Source organism: Oryctolagus cuniculus, chromosome 3, assembly GCF_051225735.1.
Source record: "Oryctolagus cuniculus isolate XC-2025 breed Fujian yellow rabbit chromosome 3, ASM5122573v1, whole genome shotgun sequence".
NCBI classification, from domain to species: Eukaryota; Metazoa; Chordata; class Mammalia; order Lagomorpha; family Leporidae; genus Oryctolagus; species Oryctolagus cuniculus.
In genome coordinates, this window is record NC_142869.1 from 86,384,972 (window position 1) to 86,403,422 (window position 18,451).

Here is an 18,451-nt window from a genome sequence, read left to right on the forward strand (position 1 = left end):
CAAAAAATAAACACATCCTTTAAAAAATAAGAAGAGTTTCTTAAGTAGCGATGTATTCTATAGACTAACCTGTGTCCATTTTAAAATTCAAATTTTGAAACTCTAGCCCTCAATATATTATATTGGAAGTTGGAACTTTTGGGGAAATATCTGTTTAATTGAGGTCAAAAGGTTAGGATCTTCATGATAAGATTAATGCCTTTGTGGACAGACTCCAGAGTTCTCTTTCCACCGTCTAAGCATACAGGAAACTGGTGTCTGTCTATAAACCAGAAAAAGAGCTCCATCTAGAAGACAGATATGCACCATGATCTTGGGTTTCTCATGCTCCAGAATTGAGAAATAAATACCTATTGTCTGTGTTTCTCTGAATGTGTCACATTGGTATAACAGCATGGGTTGACTGTTCATACACAGATTGTCAAATTGTTATGTTGTAAAGGGAAAAATGTAAATAAAACCATTAGAGAATGATGCAGTAGGCAGCTATAGAGTTGCTTTATCTGGATAAGAACTTTGTAACTAGACATTTTTGTTGTTAGAAACAATTATTAACTTGGGTCAGATTTTTCCTTCTGTATCTAGCTGTATAACAGGTTTAATTTTACCATATATATAAATACATATGTAAATAATGTGATTTATTTTGATTAGTGTTGATTAGGCTTAGCTTCCTAGGATAAACTCCATTTGGTTATAAGTTATGAGAGAATTTTAAAATGTTCACAGAAAATTAAATTAAATGATAAAACTTATTTTAGTACAAAAATTTTTGAAATTCATGACCAGCTTCTTCATAATATGCATTTCCATGAACTTTTTCAAAGCCTCTTTTATTCTTGAATTTCAAGTTTTGGCATCAAAATAAACTTGTCTTTTAATTCTATTTTCTATAAATGTTTTAATTACCTTCATATTTTTATATATTACTATATTCTGTTTGATAATAGTTTCTTGAAGATTCTCATATGCATGTTATTAAGAAGTATTTTTTATAATTTTACTTAATTATATTTTCACTAGCTTTAGTATCAAAACAATACTGACCTCATATAATTGGTAGGAAATATTCACTTCTCATCTACTTTCTTCAAGATATTTTATAGAATTGTTATTAAATTTTCCATAACATTTTTTAGAAATGACTAAAAGACCACATTGAGCTGAAGATTTCTTGGTTGGAAACCTTTTACTTATAAATTCAATTCTACAAATATTAGGTCTTCATCAAGTTCACTGAAAATTCATGTTGTAAACAAACTGTGTGATTTTAAAAATACTTTTATAAAATATTTTACTTATTTTTAAAGTCAGAGTTACAGAAAGTGAGGGAGAGAGTGAGACATATCTTCCATCTGCTGGCTTACTCCCCAGATGGCCTCAAAGGCCAGGCCTGGGCCAGACCAAAGTCAGTAGCTTCATTTGGGTCCCCCATATGGGTGCCGGGGCTTAAGTGCTTGGGCCTTTTGCAGCTTTTCCTATGCCATTATCAGGGAGCTGGATCAGAAGTGGAGATTACAGAACTTAAACAACGCCTTCCTTCCAAATGCTTTTGCAGGGGTTGGCGCTGTGTCGTAGCTGGTAAAGCTACCACTTGCAGCTCTGGCATCGCAGTGGGTGCTGGTTCATGTCCCAACTGCTCCATTTTTGATCTAGCTGCCTACTAATGAACTTGGAAAAGCATCAGAAAGTGACTCAAGTTTTTGGGCCTGTGTACACAGTGCAAGATCTGGATGAAGTTCCTGGCTCCTAGATTGGGCCTGACCATTGCGGCCATTTGGAGAGTGAACCAGAGTATAAACAATCTGTCTCTCCCTCTCTCTTTGTAATTCTCACTTCCAAAACAAATAAATAAAATATTTATAAAGATGCTTTTGGAGCAAATAAACTTCTCTGTTAATTCCATTTTTCCAAGACCATTTTGAAGGGCCCTCATACATATACCACAAATCAGACTATGCATTTCCTTTTTTAAGAAAAAATTTTTATTTATTTGAAAAGCAGAGTTAACAGAGAGAGAGAGAGAGAGAGGAAGACACAGAGAAAGAGGTCTTCCATGTCCTGGTTCATTCCCCAAAGCCAGGAGTCAGGAGCTTCTTCCAGATCTCCAGGCAGCTGGATCAGAGGTAGAGCAGCGAGTACTAGAACAGTGCTTTTGTGGGATGCCAGTCAATGGCTTTTTCTGCTACACCACAATGCTGGCTCTGACTGTATATTTCTTAATAAACATTTGTTAGGATTTTATCCATTTAATAAAATTGTTGGATTTAGGAGATTAGGATTATTTATACTATTTACTTTTTTATATTCTTTTATTGTTTGTTAGGCCTGCAAGAATGTTGATTATATTCCTGGTAGCAGTAATTTTGGCACTTCTTTCATCCCCCATGCGTCCCCTTCTCCCTCTCTCTATTTCTGCTTATTAAGTTTGATGGAAGTTTTTTTAATTTTATTAATATTTTCATTGAATTAATTTTTTGGTTGATATTCTGTGTTGATTTTTTACTTTCCATTTCATTGATAACTAATCATATCTTAATTACTTTTTCTGCTTGTTTTGTGTTCAATATTTTTTCCAACTTACTTATGGTGGAATATTATATAATTTATTTGAAATCTGATGCCTTTTACAAATCATGTCATATTATGATTTTATTTATATTAAAGCTAAAATTAATATTTCACATATAATCAATAAACAGAATATTCTATAATATTAAAGAATATTTTAAATGATTGCATGTAGGTTGATATCTTTGTAGCATTTAAATCCATCACCTTGCTAGTTAATTTATTGAGCTCTTTATAGATTCTTGATGTTAACCCTTTATCAGTTGTGTAGTTTTCAAATATTTTCTCTTCCCTGTTGGTTGCCTTTTCACTTTGCTGATTGTTTCTTTCGCATTGCAGAAGCTTCTCATCTTGATTTTAACCGATTTTGACTTTGATTGTCTGTGCTTCTGGAGTCTTTTTCAAGGCATCCTTGCCTATGGCAACGTTGTGCATAGTTTCCCCAATGTTCTCTAATGATTTGTTGTTATCAGGATATAACTTTGATCTTTGATCCACTTTAGTGGATTTTTGTGTAAGGTATAAGGTAGGGGTCTAATCTGATATTTCTGCACATGCAACACTATTTGTTTAAGAGACTGTCTTTGGTCCAGGGATTGATTTTAGCTCCTTTGTCAAAGATAAGTTGGTTGTAGATGCATGGACTGATTTCTGAAGTTTTTATTCTTTCCATTGGTCTACAAATCTGTTTTTGTGCCAGAACCAGTCTGTTCTGATTATAATCATCTTGTAGTCTTGAAATAAGGTATTTAGATGCCTTCAGCTTTGTTTTTCTTGTATAAGATTGCTTTAGCTATTTTGGGTCTCTTGTGTTTCCATATGAATTTTAGGATCATTTTTTCTACATCTGTGAAGAACGTCATTGGTATTTTGATTGGGATTGCATTGAATCGGTAAATCACTTTTGGTAGTATGGATATTTTAATGAAGTTAATTCTTCCAATCCATGAACATGGAAGATTTTTCCATTTTTAAACATATTTTCCTATTTCCTTCTTTAACATTTTGTGATTTTCATCATAGAGACCTTTGACATTTTTGGTTAAATTTTCCAAGCTATTTGATTCTTTTTGGAGCAATTGTGAATGAGACTTATCTTAAAAGTTCTTTCATAGCCAAGACATTGTCAGTGTATACAAAGACTATTGATTTTTCCATGTTGATTTTTTGTCGCTCCACTTCACCAAACACTTTTATGAGTTCCAATAGATTCTCATTGGAATTTTTGGATCCCTTATAAAAAAGGATCATGTCATCTCCAAATAGGGATAGTTTGATTTCCTCCATTCCAATTTGTATTCTTCTGATTTCTTTTCTTGCCTGATGGCTCTCATTAAAACTTTTAGTACTATATTAAATAGCAATGTTGAGGTGGGCACTTTTGTGTAGTTAAAGATCTTAGGGGGAGTGCTTCTATCTTTTCTATGTTCAATGAGGTGCTGACCATGGGTTTCTCATAGACTGCCTTGATTGTGGTGAGGAATGTTCCTTTTATACGCAATTTTCTTAAGTTTTCATCATGAAAGGATGCTATTTTTTGTCAAATGCTGTCTCTGAATCTATTGAAATAACCATATGGTTTTTGTTCTTCAGTTTGTTAATGTGATGTGTCACATTGCTTGATTTGTGAATTTTGAACCATCCCTGTATAACAGGGATAATCCCACTTGGTCTGGGTGAATTATTTCTATTGTGTTGTTGGATTCGGTTGGCTAATATTTTGCTGAGGATTTTTGCATATATGTTCATCAGGGATATTGGTCTATAGTTCTCATTCTCTGCTAGGTCTTTTTCTGGCTTATGAATTAAGGTAATGCAGGATTCATAGAAGCAGTTTGAAGGTTTCCATCCCTTTCAATTGTTTTGAATAGCTGGAGAAGAATTGGAATTAGTTTTTTTCTTTAAATGTCTGGTAGAATTCAACAGAGAAGCCATCTGGTCCTGGGCTTTTCTTTATTGGGAGGGTCTTTATTACTAATTCAATTTCAGTCTTGGTTATCGGTCTGTTTAGGTTTTCTGTGTCTTCATGACTCAATTTTGGTAGATTGCATGTATCTAGGAATCTGTCCATTTATTTTAGGTTTCCCATTTTCTTCATATTTTTTAAATAGCCAGGCACTCTGGCATTTGAGGACAGAAACATTTAGTATAGTCTTATCTTCCTGTTGAATTGATCCCTTAATCACTACACTGCTTTGTCTGTTTTAACAATTTTTGTGTTAAATTCTATCTTGTCTTGATATTAGAATGGCTACACCTTGTCTTTTTTTTTTTTTTTTTTTTTTTGCAGAAAAGTTGTTTAGAACTTACAGGAAGGATGGGCAAATATTTTTCTTCTTTTCACTTTTCTTACTTCTTGGAGTATGACTGTAATAGTTGGAATTCTACCAGCTTCCTTTGATCACATAATACTCTGCTTAATAGGGCAGAACAGAAAGACAAAAGTCTGACTTCCTGATAAAATTCTGAAATGACCATTAGAGCTCTAGTCTTCTTTTATGCAAATTAAGCATTTTAACTTTTTAAGGCATTAATAAAATATTTTTCTGTTGTAGGCTGAAAATATAACTTGTTTTTTTTTCATGTATATATTTTGGATAATTATAGTGACACTGTGGTTGGGTTTATTGTTATAAAGTATAATTGAAATAATGTATGAAATTGTATAGTCCATGGCCTGGCAAAAGATGGAGGAATTTGGAAAACATCATGCTGAGTGAATTAAGCCAGTCCCAAAGGGACAAATATCATATGTTCTCCCTGATTGGCGACAACTAACTGAGCACCAAAGGGGCAACTCGTTGAAGTGAAATGGACGCTATGAGAAACAGTGACTTGATCAGCTCTTGTCCTGACAGTTGATGTACAATGTAATACTTTATCCATTTTAGTATTTTTTTTTTGTTCTAGTACCATTGGTTGAACTCTGTAATTAACACACAATTATTCTTAGGTGTTTAAATTTTAACTGAAAAGTGATCCCTGTTAGGAATTTGGAAAGCATTATGCTAAGTGAAATAAGCCAGTCCCAAAGGGACAAATATCATATGTTCTCCCTGATTGGTGACAACTAACTGAGCACCAAAAAGGAAACCTGTTAAAGTGAAATGAACACTATGAGAAACAGTGACTTGTTCAGCCCTCACCCTGCTTGTTGATGAACAACTTAATATGTTATCCCTCTTACTATATTTTTTGTTTGTTCTACTCAATACTTTTGGTTGAATACTGTAATCAATACACAATTCTTCTTAAGTGCTGAAACTTAACTGAAAAGTGATCACTGTTAAATATAAGAGTGGGAATAAGAGAGAGAAGGGATGTGCAATTCGGGACATGCTCAAGCTGACTCACCTCAAATGGTAGAGTTAGAAACACACCAGGGGATTCCAATTCAATCCCATCAAAGTGGCATGTACCAATGCCATCTCACTAGTCCCAGTGATCAATTTCTGTTCACAATTGATCATAATGATAGGACTAAGAACCAAAGGGATCACATAAACAAGACTAGTGTCTGCAAATACTAGCTGATAGAATCAAAAAGGGAGAGAACAATCCAACATGGGAAGTGAGATACACAGCAGACCCATAGAATGGCAGATGTCCTAAACAGCACTCTGGCCTCAGAATCAGCCCTTAAGGCATGCGGATCTGGCTGAAAAGCCCATGAGAGTATTTCAGGCATGGAAAGCCAAGACACTCTGGGAAAAACAAAAACAAAAACAAAAAAAACCCTAAATGAAAGATCTCCGCGAGTGAGATCCCAGTGGAAAGAACGGGTCATCAAAGAAGGAGGTACCTTTCTCTGAAGGGAGGAGAGAACTTCCACTTTGACCATGGCCTTGTCTAAATATGATCAGAGTTGGTGAACTCAGGGGGCTTCCATAGCATTGGCAGCTCATGACAAGAGCCTAGAGTGATTACTGAGGCCATAAACAAGAGTGTCAATTTGTTAAGTCAACAACAGGAGTCATTGTGCACTTACTCCTCATGTAGGATCTCTGTCCTTAGTGTGCTGTACATTGTGATTTAATGCTATAACTAGTACTCAAACAGTATTTTTTACTTTATGTTTCTGTGTGGGAGCAAACTGTTGAAATCTTTACTTAATGTATGCTCAACTGATCTTCTGTATATAAAGAGAATCGAAAATGAATCTTGAAGTGAATGGAAGGGGAGAGGGAGTAGGAAAGGGGAGGGTTGTGTGTGGGAGGTACGTTATGGGGGGGAAGCCATTGTAATCCATATACTTTGGAAATTATATTCATTAAATAAAAGTTAAAAAAAGAAATTTTTTACATATTAGCTATTTTATGCATTATAAAATAAATGTTAGAGTGGTTTCTTCCTTCAAGAACTTCATACATAGTGAAGCTTATTTTCGCTTCCTTTTTATTATCCTCAATTAATGCAGCCAATAACAATGTAATGACAAATAATTTTTTTTGACAGGCAGAGTTAGTGAGAGAGAGAGAGAGAGAGAGAGAGAAAGGTCTTCCCTTTCCATTGGTTCACCCCCCAAATGGCCACTGCAGCCCTGCACACTGTGCTGATCTGAAGCCAGGAGCCAGGTGCTTCCTCATGGTCTCCCATGCGGGTGACCAGGAGTGTGGTCACTTGGGCCATCCTCCACTGCCTTCCCGGGCCACAGCAGAGAGCTGGAATAATTTCACTATAAACATGCTCATCAATTAAACATGCGGTTATATCCTAATAAACTAACTATAAATTGAAAATATTTTAAGTCAAAATTCAAACATCATAGAATAGTGTGTTTTAAATATGTTCAGATTGCTTACATTAGCCTATAGTTGGAAAAAATTGTCTAAAAAAGTCTATTTTATAATAAAGTGCTGAAAATCTTACATACACACACAGATGAGTGTTTTGTAGACATTATAGGGAGCAAAAAGATGAAACATAATATTTTGAAAACACTGGCAACGAAGAACAACCTAGAGTACTGACTGTATATGCTCATGACTGGGAACTGCTACTCAATGGACATGACCAGAACAGAGTAATGTACTGCATATCTCTAGTCCAGAAAAACAAAATTCGAATTTGAAATGTGATTTCTTCTGGATGTGTATCAATTCATTCCAATATAAATTTCAAAGATATTAGTCAAATTACTTGTAAGTTAGAGACTGTCTGACTAACATTATGTAAAATACATTTTAGAATAAAGCTAACGAATATGTAGAAATCTTTTGAAGCCATTTGATTAATTTTTTAAAATGAAATTTTGATTATTGTTTATATGCAGAGGACATCTATACTGACATAGTAGTAGATATTAATCTTTTAATGCTAAAAATACAGTCTACCCAGATATTCACAGATGTAGAGTACTGTTAAAATTTTATGTAGTGTTATTTAAATGAACATGTATATATATATATATATTTGAAATTTTTGAATAAAGTATGATTCTTAAATGTCTCATAAAATTTCTTAATTTACATTGTAGTGTAACCACAAAATTTCTACAAAATGTCCCTGGAAGATGAAACCATTTGTTATATGGAGTGAAAGATGTACAAAAACCAAAAGTTATCTTTTTGGCCTACTTGAAGATAACTATTGAAATTTCACCTCTCTACCAGCTGTTTTTCTACTACATGAATCCAGTGTTATTGGCAACCTTTTTATTATGCTGCCTGTGTGATCACATACTCTAAACTGGCCAACAGAAGATATCTGAAGGTCAAACATGAGTTGTATTCTTGTGAGTAAGTGTCCATCTGCATTGGGAGTAGGCTGAGGAGCAGGGAGAATCCATAAGTCTTGTCTTTTACTCCATGTAAGGGACCAACTTGTCTTTTGAACCCATATGAATCTCAGCAGGTGCTATGTCACAGAAGTCTTCAGTGGTCACCAAAAGAGATTTAGTGATTTGTAATAGAGTACGCGTGTTCTGTTAGGGAGGCTGTCTTATCAGAGATCTTGCTTACCTAAGCTGGACATCTGCAATCACTCTCACAAGTGCTGCTACCTGTCTTACTGAAAAGTAGAGAAAGTAGAGGCATAAATTCTGTGTAATTCAGTGGCATGTAAGCTAAGACCTCAGGCAAGTCACTGCTTCTTTTGTCCTGTCCCCCACACTTGCTCAGTAATCCCAGAGTAAAACCACTCTACACTGAGAGGGCATTTTACATGCTCACCTCCCAAAATAATTACTACCAAACATGCTTTATTTTTTCTACATATTACATTTGATCCTTAACCTATTTTTTCTTTCTCATTTGTATTAATCTTAAAGTGTAGAATTGAGTCGATAAAAGACACACCTTTTAAAAATAAAAATAAAGAAAAAGTAAGATTGAAAATAATATTTTACAAACTTGGAAAGAGAAAGTGTTAATTATCCTGCACTGCAATAGCGCTTACCTTAATACTGATGTGGAGACAGATACCATATTTATCTTAAACCGCCCCAGAGCAAAGAACCTGTGAAGAAGACAGTTACCTTGAGACCATATTTATCATGTAAATAGCTCAGAAAAGGAGACTGCCAGTTACATCTTTAAAATACAAAAATGCATGCATTTCACTATTTTGTAAATGCCAGAGAGATGCAGCATCCGTTAGAGTTAACGGTGCGGCACTTTTGTGTTCAGTAGCATGAATCATTAATCATGAGACAGGCCATATTCTTGTACTGCTTCTGCTTTCATTACTTGGCCTAATTAAACAGTTCTCTGAACTGGAATCTCAGATTCCTCTGTTACAGATTATCATTAATTATGGTGAAAGTGCTCAGAGATGTTGGACTCAATTATATTCTACTCAACTCTGGCACCGTGTGATTCATTGCGCAGCCTGCTTTGCAGATGTACTCTTTTCTTATCTCGCACTCCCACTTTTGTAAATTGGGCTTTGGCAGCCAACAAACTAAGAGTTATGTGCTGCGTTTTCATTAAAAACATGTTGGAGAAGCACAGACCAATTAAGGATTCTGTATTTTATAAGGAGTGATGAGATGAACAGTGAATTCTGGGAAATTAGCTCAGTGAAGAAGCAATCTCAATTGCATTGTATTTCTGTATTGGTGCCTAGTTTTTGTTTGGGGTTCAACTGGTTAAGTTTCTGGCTTGAAACTTTTTTTAAAATTTCAATAAAATAATTTGTTACTAATCGGTGTAAAGAAACTACAATTTTGTTGGGTGCTGTTGAGAATGGAAAACATTCCCAGTGACATATGTCACACACATTATCTTTCAAAAGACAATTTCATCAGTTTTGCAGTCACTTTCCTTGTGATGTAATGAAATCTGCTCCAGCATCCTAGATCCAGGCAGACTGGGCTAATATTTTGGCAGACAAAATCAGAATACAGGAGCATGCTTTTGGTAGTGTTTGGGGTATGCATTTGGGGGAAGGGGAGTGAATGATTTGACATATGGCACATACAAATCAAATTATCCAAAGTACTTCTACTACATTTAAACTTTGTTTGTTTACAGATTCTCTTTTTTTGCTCCCCTTCCTACTTTTTTCCCTTCTACCCTTCATTCCCCCATCCTTCTTTCCTTTCTTCTTGTCTTCCTCTCTCCCAGTCTCTTTCTTTTTTAATCAAAGGTTCCACTTTTTTCCATATTATAAAGTTTATGTGCACTTCCAACGTGTGTTTTAGTAATTAAAATAGAACAAAGTTTATAACAAAATAAATTCTCCAGTTTCTTCAATTGGCTTCAAAAAACACACACACAAAAAGCAAATGTTTAAAATGAACAGTATTTCAGCATTTTATGAAAGAAACTGTGTTTATCTCATTTAAATTGAAAAATACTAAAAAAATAGAATGAGATAAATTTTAATTTGCAAGTTGTTCAGTGGGAAATTAAATAGTTTTTCATGTCTCATGGATAATAATACAGAGAATTTATACAAACAAAATTTCAGTCTAAGAAATATATTCATTTTCTCTCCTTATCCTATTGTCATTTTAAATTACTACAAAAATGATCTGCAATTAGATCACTTACCCTAAAAATGGAATCCACTGTCACTCAATTTATTTCTGCTTTAATTTAAAAAATATAGCAAATTATCAATATACATAAATGAAAATATTTCAGTAAAAATGAATATTGAGAGTAATTTGTATAATGTGGAAAGTTTGTTATCACTGATAAGAAAGCATAATTATATCATTCAATAACAACAATGTCAATATTTTTTCTTTCAAAAAATGTCATGGGAGGATAGGATTTCACAATTTAATTTACAGGAACAAAAGAAATATTTAAGAGCTATACTTATAAACCAATCTTGTATTTAAGACTGTATTAAGCAAATGGATTAAAAACAATGTTTATTATCTTGTAAATATATTATTGCTACTAATATGTGAGGAAAATGTATAAATATAATTTGCTCAAAGTCAACATGAGGTTAAGGGTTCACTGTTCCCATATTTTTGATTCTACTTTAAAAGTATGGTACCAAATCAAATACATACAACTGCTCTGTTTGTCTCCCTTTGTTTCTCATTTGAGAGGTTAACAAAAATAGCACACAAGTAGCTCTGACCACAGTGCTACTCTCAGGAGTGAAACATGGACAACATTGTTTTGGTCCAAGTCAGCTCAGCCATCACATATCTCATGACTATTGCTAGATCTCTATTTGTATAAACATCACCTTTGTTTGTTGTATATAAAAAAATTGTCCTGATCATTTTCATAAACCTATTTTTCTACATTTTAAGGTACATACGCAATATACCTACTTACAAGAGCAGGACAAAATATAAGAGAAAAGTACATCCTTTCCTTTCTCATTTTTATTTTGCTCTAGAAGTTTCTATTTTTATTTTTCCTAAGTGAACATTATTTTTTATGCATTTCCATTGACTATATGTCCACTTCTCCCAAATGCAGGTCAGGAAGAGAATACAATTAAAACCATGTGGAGAAAAAATAGTTCTAGATGTAAGCCTTTTGGCTTAACAGTTTGTAGGTTTTCATATCCTGCAGTAGTTTCAGGTTTTAATATATATGAAAATCAGTGGTCTTGTATCTATGCATATGTGTCGTCTATAATATAATTTTGACAGATGGTGAGCTGGATAAATCTAGTCCCTGACTATAGAAAACCGTGGCTTGACTTGCACTCTACCAAAACTTGTTTAAAAAGGCATTCACATGTATTTATTTTTTAAATAAAGATTCATTTTTTGGCCTGCCCTTTTTTCTCATTGAGATGCTGGCATCCTCATCTTTGATAGTCCCATATACACATTTTACCTGAGCTGTTGTGATTTTTTTACAGGATTATTCCATGCATAATGCTGATGACTATACTCTTCTACATCTCCTCCTTATTAAAAATAAATATGTTACCTTGCCCCTGATTGCACCATCTAAAATTCTGACAACAATATCTTACTTAAAAAAATACAAACCTAGAAACCAGGAAGCAGTTTCTCCCACGAGCAGCTCCAGACAGACTGCTCATTGAAAATGTAATACACTGCTGCTGTGTCACAGGTCAGCTGGCAAATGGCAATCTGAATTTTAAAAGGAATATGAATAAAATTCTGTTTTATTTTGAAAATGAACTTTCTGCCCTCCATCATGAATCCAATATATGTCTTAATCTTCTATGCTCTTAAAGCCTGCGGCTCCTGGCTGAGTCCTTTGACTCCTGAACCTAATAAGGAAATAGGTTGTTTTCTCATCCTCGTCTCATTTTTAGAAGGGCTGAAACAAACAGTCCCCTATTTCAAATGTAATTGACAAAGCATAAAAACATGTATGTTATATAATTTTAGGTTTACAACCAAGCTCAGCACTGGGATGTTTTATTTTTAAATTTGATTAAGATGTTATACCTTTGGAAATGTGCTGTCAAGATTTGAAATCAAAATTTCCAAGTGTACAGTGCATGTTTACCTTGGAACTGTACATGGGAAGCTGATAAAGGAGAGAGTGGATAATGGTGCACTTCAATTGGGAACATTTTCATTTAACCTGGACATTATTTATGACTGTTCAGAGAGATGTATAGGCAGAATTTCTAAAATGTATTTATGGCTATTGTTGCTGCTTAAAAATCAGCTGGGTGTGTGCCACATCCATGTCTACATTTGCTGTTTTTCCTAAATAGAAGTTAGTTCATTATGCTCAGATATTTTTAAACTTATTATTTCCACATTCATTTAAATTCATGACTTCTAATTAGAAAATAAAATGATCTTCTTTTCAGGAAAATAGGATTTTGATTTTTAAGTGTGTTTGGCCTTTTTTTTTACTTAAAAATCCTGGAAATGTGGCATGATTACTCTTCTCTTTTTTTATAAAATAATTATAGAAACTACTTTTAAAAAAGAGAAGTGGTAGAATATGAAACACTTAAAATAAGTGCAATTAGGCATGCTATGCTACTATCGTTTCTTATAATCATATTTGTATAGCATCATCACAACCTAACTGATTAGTCCAAGAAAATAAGTGCTGACATTTCAATGAGTGTGTGTGTGCATGTTGTGTGTGTGAGAGACACGAAGACAGAGAGAGAGGCACACCTACACTTAAGCAAAGGGTGATTTCAATGATTGTATTTTGTTTAATCTAAAATTGTCAAATGTTTTTCAGAATATAATTACATTTTAAATTTCTTTTGCTATTATATGTCCATTGTAAGCTTACAGCAATTATTGTATTTAAATAATTCTTTATTAATTACAAGAAATGCAAGAAACTTTATCTTTTATTTCATATAAAGTATACAAAATTCAGGTATTTTATATATACAGATTAAGGAACATAGTGATACTTCACACCCTTCTGCTCATGCTCACACAATTCCTCCTCTTTCTTCTCCCACTCTCTTTCTTAATTTTTATAATGATCTACTTTTAGTTTACTTTGTACTCATAAGATTAACCCTACACTAAGTAAAGAGTACAACAAATAGAAGAAAAAAACACTGTTCCTCAACAGTAGAGACAAGGGCTGTGAACAATCATCAAAGCTCAAGATATTAATTTCTATCCCATACATTACATTCTTGATACTTTATTAGTTACCACAAATCAGGGAAAATGAGATATTTGTCTTTTTATGTCTGACTTATTTTACTAAGTATAATGGTTTCCAGTTGCATATATTTTGATACAAAAGATGGGATTTTATTCTTTTTTATAGCTGAGTAGTATTCCACAGTGTGTGTGTGTGTGTGTGTGTGTGTGTATATATATATAGTAATTTCTTTACCCAGACTTTAGTTAATAGACATCTGGGTTGATTACATATCTTAGCTATTGTGAATTGAGTTGCAATAAACATGGGGGTACAGATTACTCTTCCATCTGCTGACTTCATTTCCCTTGGGTAAATTCCCAGCAGTTGGATTGCGGGGTCATATGATAGATCTTTTTCAAGCTTTTTGAATTATCAGAATACCCTCTTCTAAAATGGCAGTAATAATTTGCATTCTCACCTATGGTGGATTAGGGTACCTTTTTCCCCCACATACTCACCAATATTTGCTGTTTGTTGATTTCTGTATGAGAGTCATTCTAACTGTAGTGAAGTGAAACCTCATTGTGGTTTTGATTTGCATTTCCCTGAAGGCTAGTGATTCTGAGCACTTTTTCATGTGTCTGTTGGCAATTTCAATTTTCTCTTTCGAAAAATGCCTGTTCAGGTCCTTGGTTCATTTTTGTTTGTTTTGTTGTTGTTGAGTTTCTTGAGCTCTTTAGTTATTCTGGGTATTAATCCTTTATCAGTTGCATAGTTTGCAAATATTTTCTCCCATTCTGTCCGTTGCCTGTTCATTTTCTGAGTATTTCTTTCGTAGCACAGATGCTTCTCAGCATGATGTAATCCCATTTGTCAAATTTGGCTTTGATTATCTGTGCTTATGGGGTCTTTTCCAAGAAGTCTTTGCCTATGCCAGTGTATTGTGTAATTTCCCCAAGGTTCACCTTTCCTAAATTGATGATACAGGTAGTAGATTTACATTGTTCATCCATTTGAGTTGATTTTTATATAAGATGTAAGGCAGAGGTCTTGTTTCATTCCTTTGCATACAGAGATCCATTTTTTCCAGAACGTTTTGATGAAGAGACTGTCCTTTCTCCAGAGATTTATTTTAGGTCCTTTGTCAAAGATTAGTTGATTGTAGATAGGTGGATTGATTTCTGGAGTTTATATTCTGTTCCATAGTCTACATGTCTATTTTTGTGCCAGTACCAGGCTGTTTTGATTATACCTTCCCTGTAGTATGTCTTGAAATCTGGTATTGAAAAGCCTCTATCTTTGTTTGTGTTATATAAGACTATTTTAACTATTCAGGGTGTCTTTTGTTTCCATCTTTTTTGTGGATCTGAGAAGTATGCATTGAATCTGTAAATTGCTTTCAGTAGTATGGTTATTGTGATGATATTAATTCTTTCAATATGGAATATTTTCCTATTTTTGTGTTTTCTCCTTTTTTTTCTTTAATATTTTGCAGTTTTCATTGTAGAGATCTTTCACATTCTTGAATTTATCTTACAAATTCTTTCTTAGCTGTAGCATTGTCTGTGTATACAAAGACTACTGATTTTTGTGTGTTAATTTTATATCCTAGCAATTTACCAAACTTCTTTATGAGTTCCAATAGTTTCTTAGTGGAGTCTTTTTGTTACCCTATAAATAGAAACAACTCATTAGCAAACAGGGATAGTTTGACTTCCTTCTTTCCAATTTGTATCCCTTTGATATCTTTTTCTTGTCTAATATAGATATTAAATATATATTTATATTTATATAATATATATTTTTATATATTTATAAAATATATAAATATTTATATATTAAATGGCAATTTAATATATATGTCTAATTTAATATATAAATGTCTAATATATATATTGAATATATATTTAATATATAAATGTCTAATATATATATTAAATATATATTTAATTTATATAATATATTTTTATATATTTATAAAATATATAAATATTTATATATTAAATGGCAATGGTGAAAGTGGGCATCCCTGTCTGGTTCCAGATCTTAGTAGGAATGCTTCCAATTTCTGTGGGTTTGTCACAAGCTGCCTCATTGTGTTGAGAAATGTTCATTCTATACCCAATTCACTTAATGTTTTTATCATGAAAAGATGTACTTTATCAAAAGTTTTCTCTGCATCTATTTAGATAATCATATGGATTTTATTCTTCAGTTTGTTAATGTGATGTATCATCTACTGATTTGTGAATGTTGAACCATCCTTGTATATCAGGGATAAATCTCAGTTGGTTCAGTTAAATTATCTTTCTGATGTGTTGTTGGATTCTATTACACAGTATTTTATTGAGGATTTTGGGATCTATGTTCATCAGGGACATTGGCCTACAGTTGTTTTTCTCTCTTGCATCTTTTACTGATTTAGGAAGCTTGGAGATACTGGCTTCATAGAAGGAGTTTAGAATAATTCCCTCTCTTTCAAAAGTTCTGAATAGCTTGAGAAGTATTAGAGTTAGTTCTCCTTTAAAAGTCTGATAGAATTCAACAGTGAATCTATCCAGTCCTTGTTTTTCTTTGGAGGGTCTTTATTACTAATTTAATTTCCATCTGGGTTCTTGGTCTATTTAGGTTTTCTAGGTCATCATGACTCAATTTTGGTAGATTGTGTCTAGGAATCTATTCATTTCTTCTAGATTTTTCAATTTGGTGGCATTTAGCTCTCTGTCCTAGCCTATGATTTTTTTAAATTATGATTTATTTATTTTTAAAACAAAGCTACAGAGAGGCAGAGGCAGAGAGAAAGAGGGAGAATTCTTCCATCCGTGGTTCATTTCCCAGATGGCCTCAATGGCCAGAGGTGAGCTGATCTGAAGCCAGGAACCAGGAGCTTCTTCTGGGTCTCCTATGTGGGTGCAAGGGCCCAAGGAATTGTGCCATCTTCTATTGCTTTCCTAGGCCACTACAGAGAAGGATTAGAAGTGGAGCATCTGGGACTTGAACCAATTGGTGCCCATATGGAAAACTGAAAATCTGGACTACAGAGTCCATATAGTGGGTGATTTCATGATATTCATTTTATTTCTTCCCTACAATTTAGCAGCCATGTTGCTTGGAAGAGATACATGTTGCTCAGCTGAAACTAATGAGAATAGTTGCATTTCCCCAAAGAATAACTGTTCAAGAACATAGGTTTATATAAATCATCTTAAAATGATACATAAACTTCTTATCTTGGTTCAGATGTGGACGTATAATAAGATTGATTAAGTAGGAATTTATTTCATGACTATCAAAATGACAAATTTTCTATCTTACTAGATATGAAGGTAGCAAAGATACTGTAGCCCACATCATGTCCGTATTCTAAGAATGAAAAGAAGGATAAAGAACAAAATGATACACGTGTCAGTGGAGTCAACCTTCCATAAAACTTCCCAGAAACCACATCCAATTCACTGAATTATGCTTGTATCTCATTGACCCAAACTACACCAATGTTCTCTTCTAGCTGCAAAGCAAGCAGAAAAAAGTGTTTTTGAGGGTCACACACCTACCATAAATAAATGTGAGAATTTACAAGTGAATAAGGAGAGAAAGGCAGGGTGCTAACAGTTATATGACACATCGATCCCTCTGTATCCACAGGGGATTTGTTCTAGGACACACACAAATTCCAAACACCACATGCACTCAAGCCCCTTAAGTACAATAGTGTCATATTTGTCAGCAAGATACTGCAATACTCCCAGATGCTTTAAATCACTTAAAGATTATTTTTAATATTTAACACAATGTAAATTCTATGTAGACAGTCATTATTGTATATTTTAGAGAATAATGACAAGAAAAGGAGTGTGTTCTTGTTCAGTACTGATGTAAATGCTTAAAAATCATTTTTGATCCTCAGTTGACTGAATTAGTACATACAGAGCCTGTGGATATGGAGCAATAGCTGTATATAGTCCCTGACCTCACATGTTCATAGGAAATAGATATATTAAACATTTTTAAGAGTGGGTGTTTAGAGTACCTGTTAAAATGTTTCAGTCCAATCTCAGAGTACCCGGCTCCAATTTCTTGATGCAGGTTCTCTGTTTCAGCTTCTGGGCATTGAAGTCTCCGGGGAAAAGCAGTATTGGCTCAAGTAATTCCATGTAGAAAATCTGGATTGTGTTCCCTTCTCTTGGCTCTGGTGCCAACCCAGCCTGGGCTATTTCAGGCATTTGGGGAGTGAATCTCTCTCTCCCTCTCTCTCTCTCTTTCTCTCTCTCCCTCTCTGCCTATTTCCCTGTATCCTTATGTTGAAAAGAAATGACTCTTTGCATGATGAAATGATGAACTTCTGCCTTTAAAAAAAGAGATTATTATTCAGTATATAGAAATTCAAGACAAACTCCAGCTTGAAGAAACAATAAACTCCAATATGGAAAGGAAATTGATAACTTCTGAAAACCAATAAAGGGCTAATGTATAGACTGATACATGGTCTGAGAGAACAACAAAGGAAGATTCAAGGTAATAAGCCAAGCAATAACCTGAGGATTTCCTCAGCAGCACCCTGGGTCAGTTACTAGGAAGATGGTGAAGCAAGGTGCCTGAGGGTACCAGTGGTCAGCCTCTCCTGAGGGCTATCATGAACACTGTATTAGAAAGTTCCGGGAGCCAACTCATGGGAAATGGCCACACTGTCTTAGCCAGGAAGTGACAACTGGTCTCTGACTGCTATAGAGAACTCCAACACACTACTTTTTGCAGAACACAAACAAACCCTATCAAGCACAGAAGTTTCATGTGGTAGATAAAAAGCACCTATCACCAAACATCTGGTGTTGCAAAACAATACCTTGTTATTAAGTGAATGTAACAACCAAGGAAATACATACACACACACAAAATTACAGCAA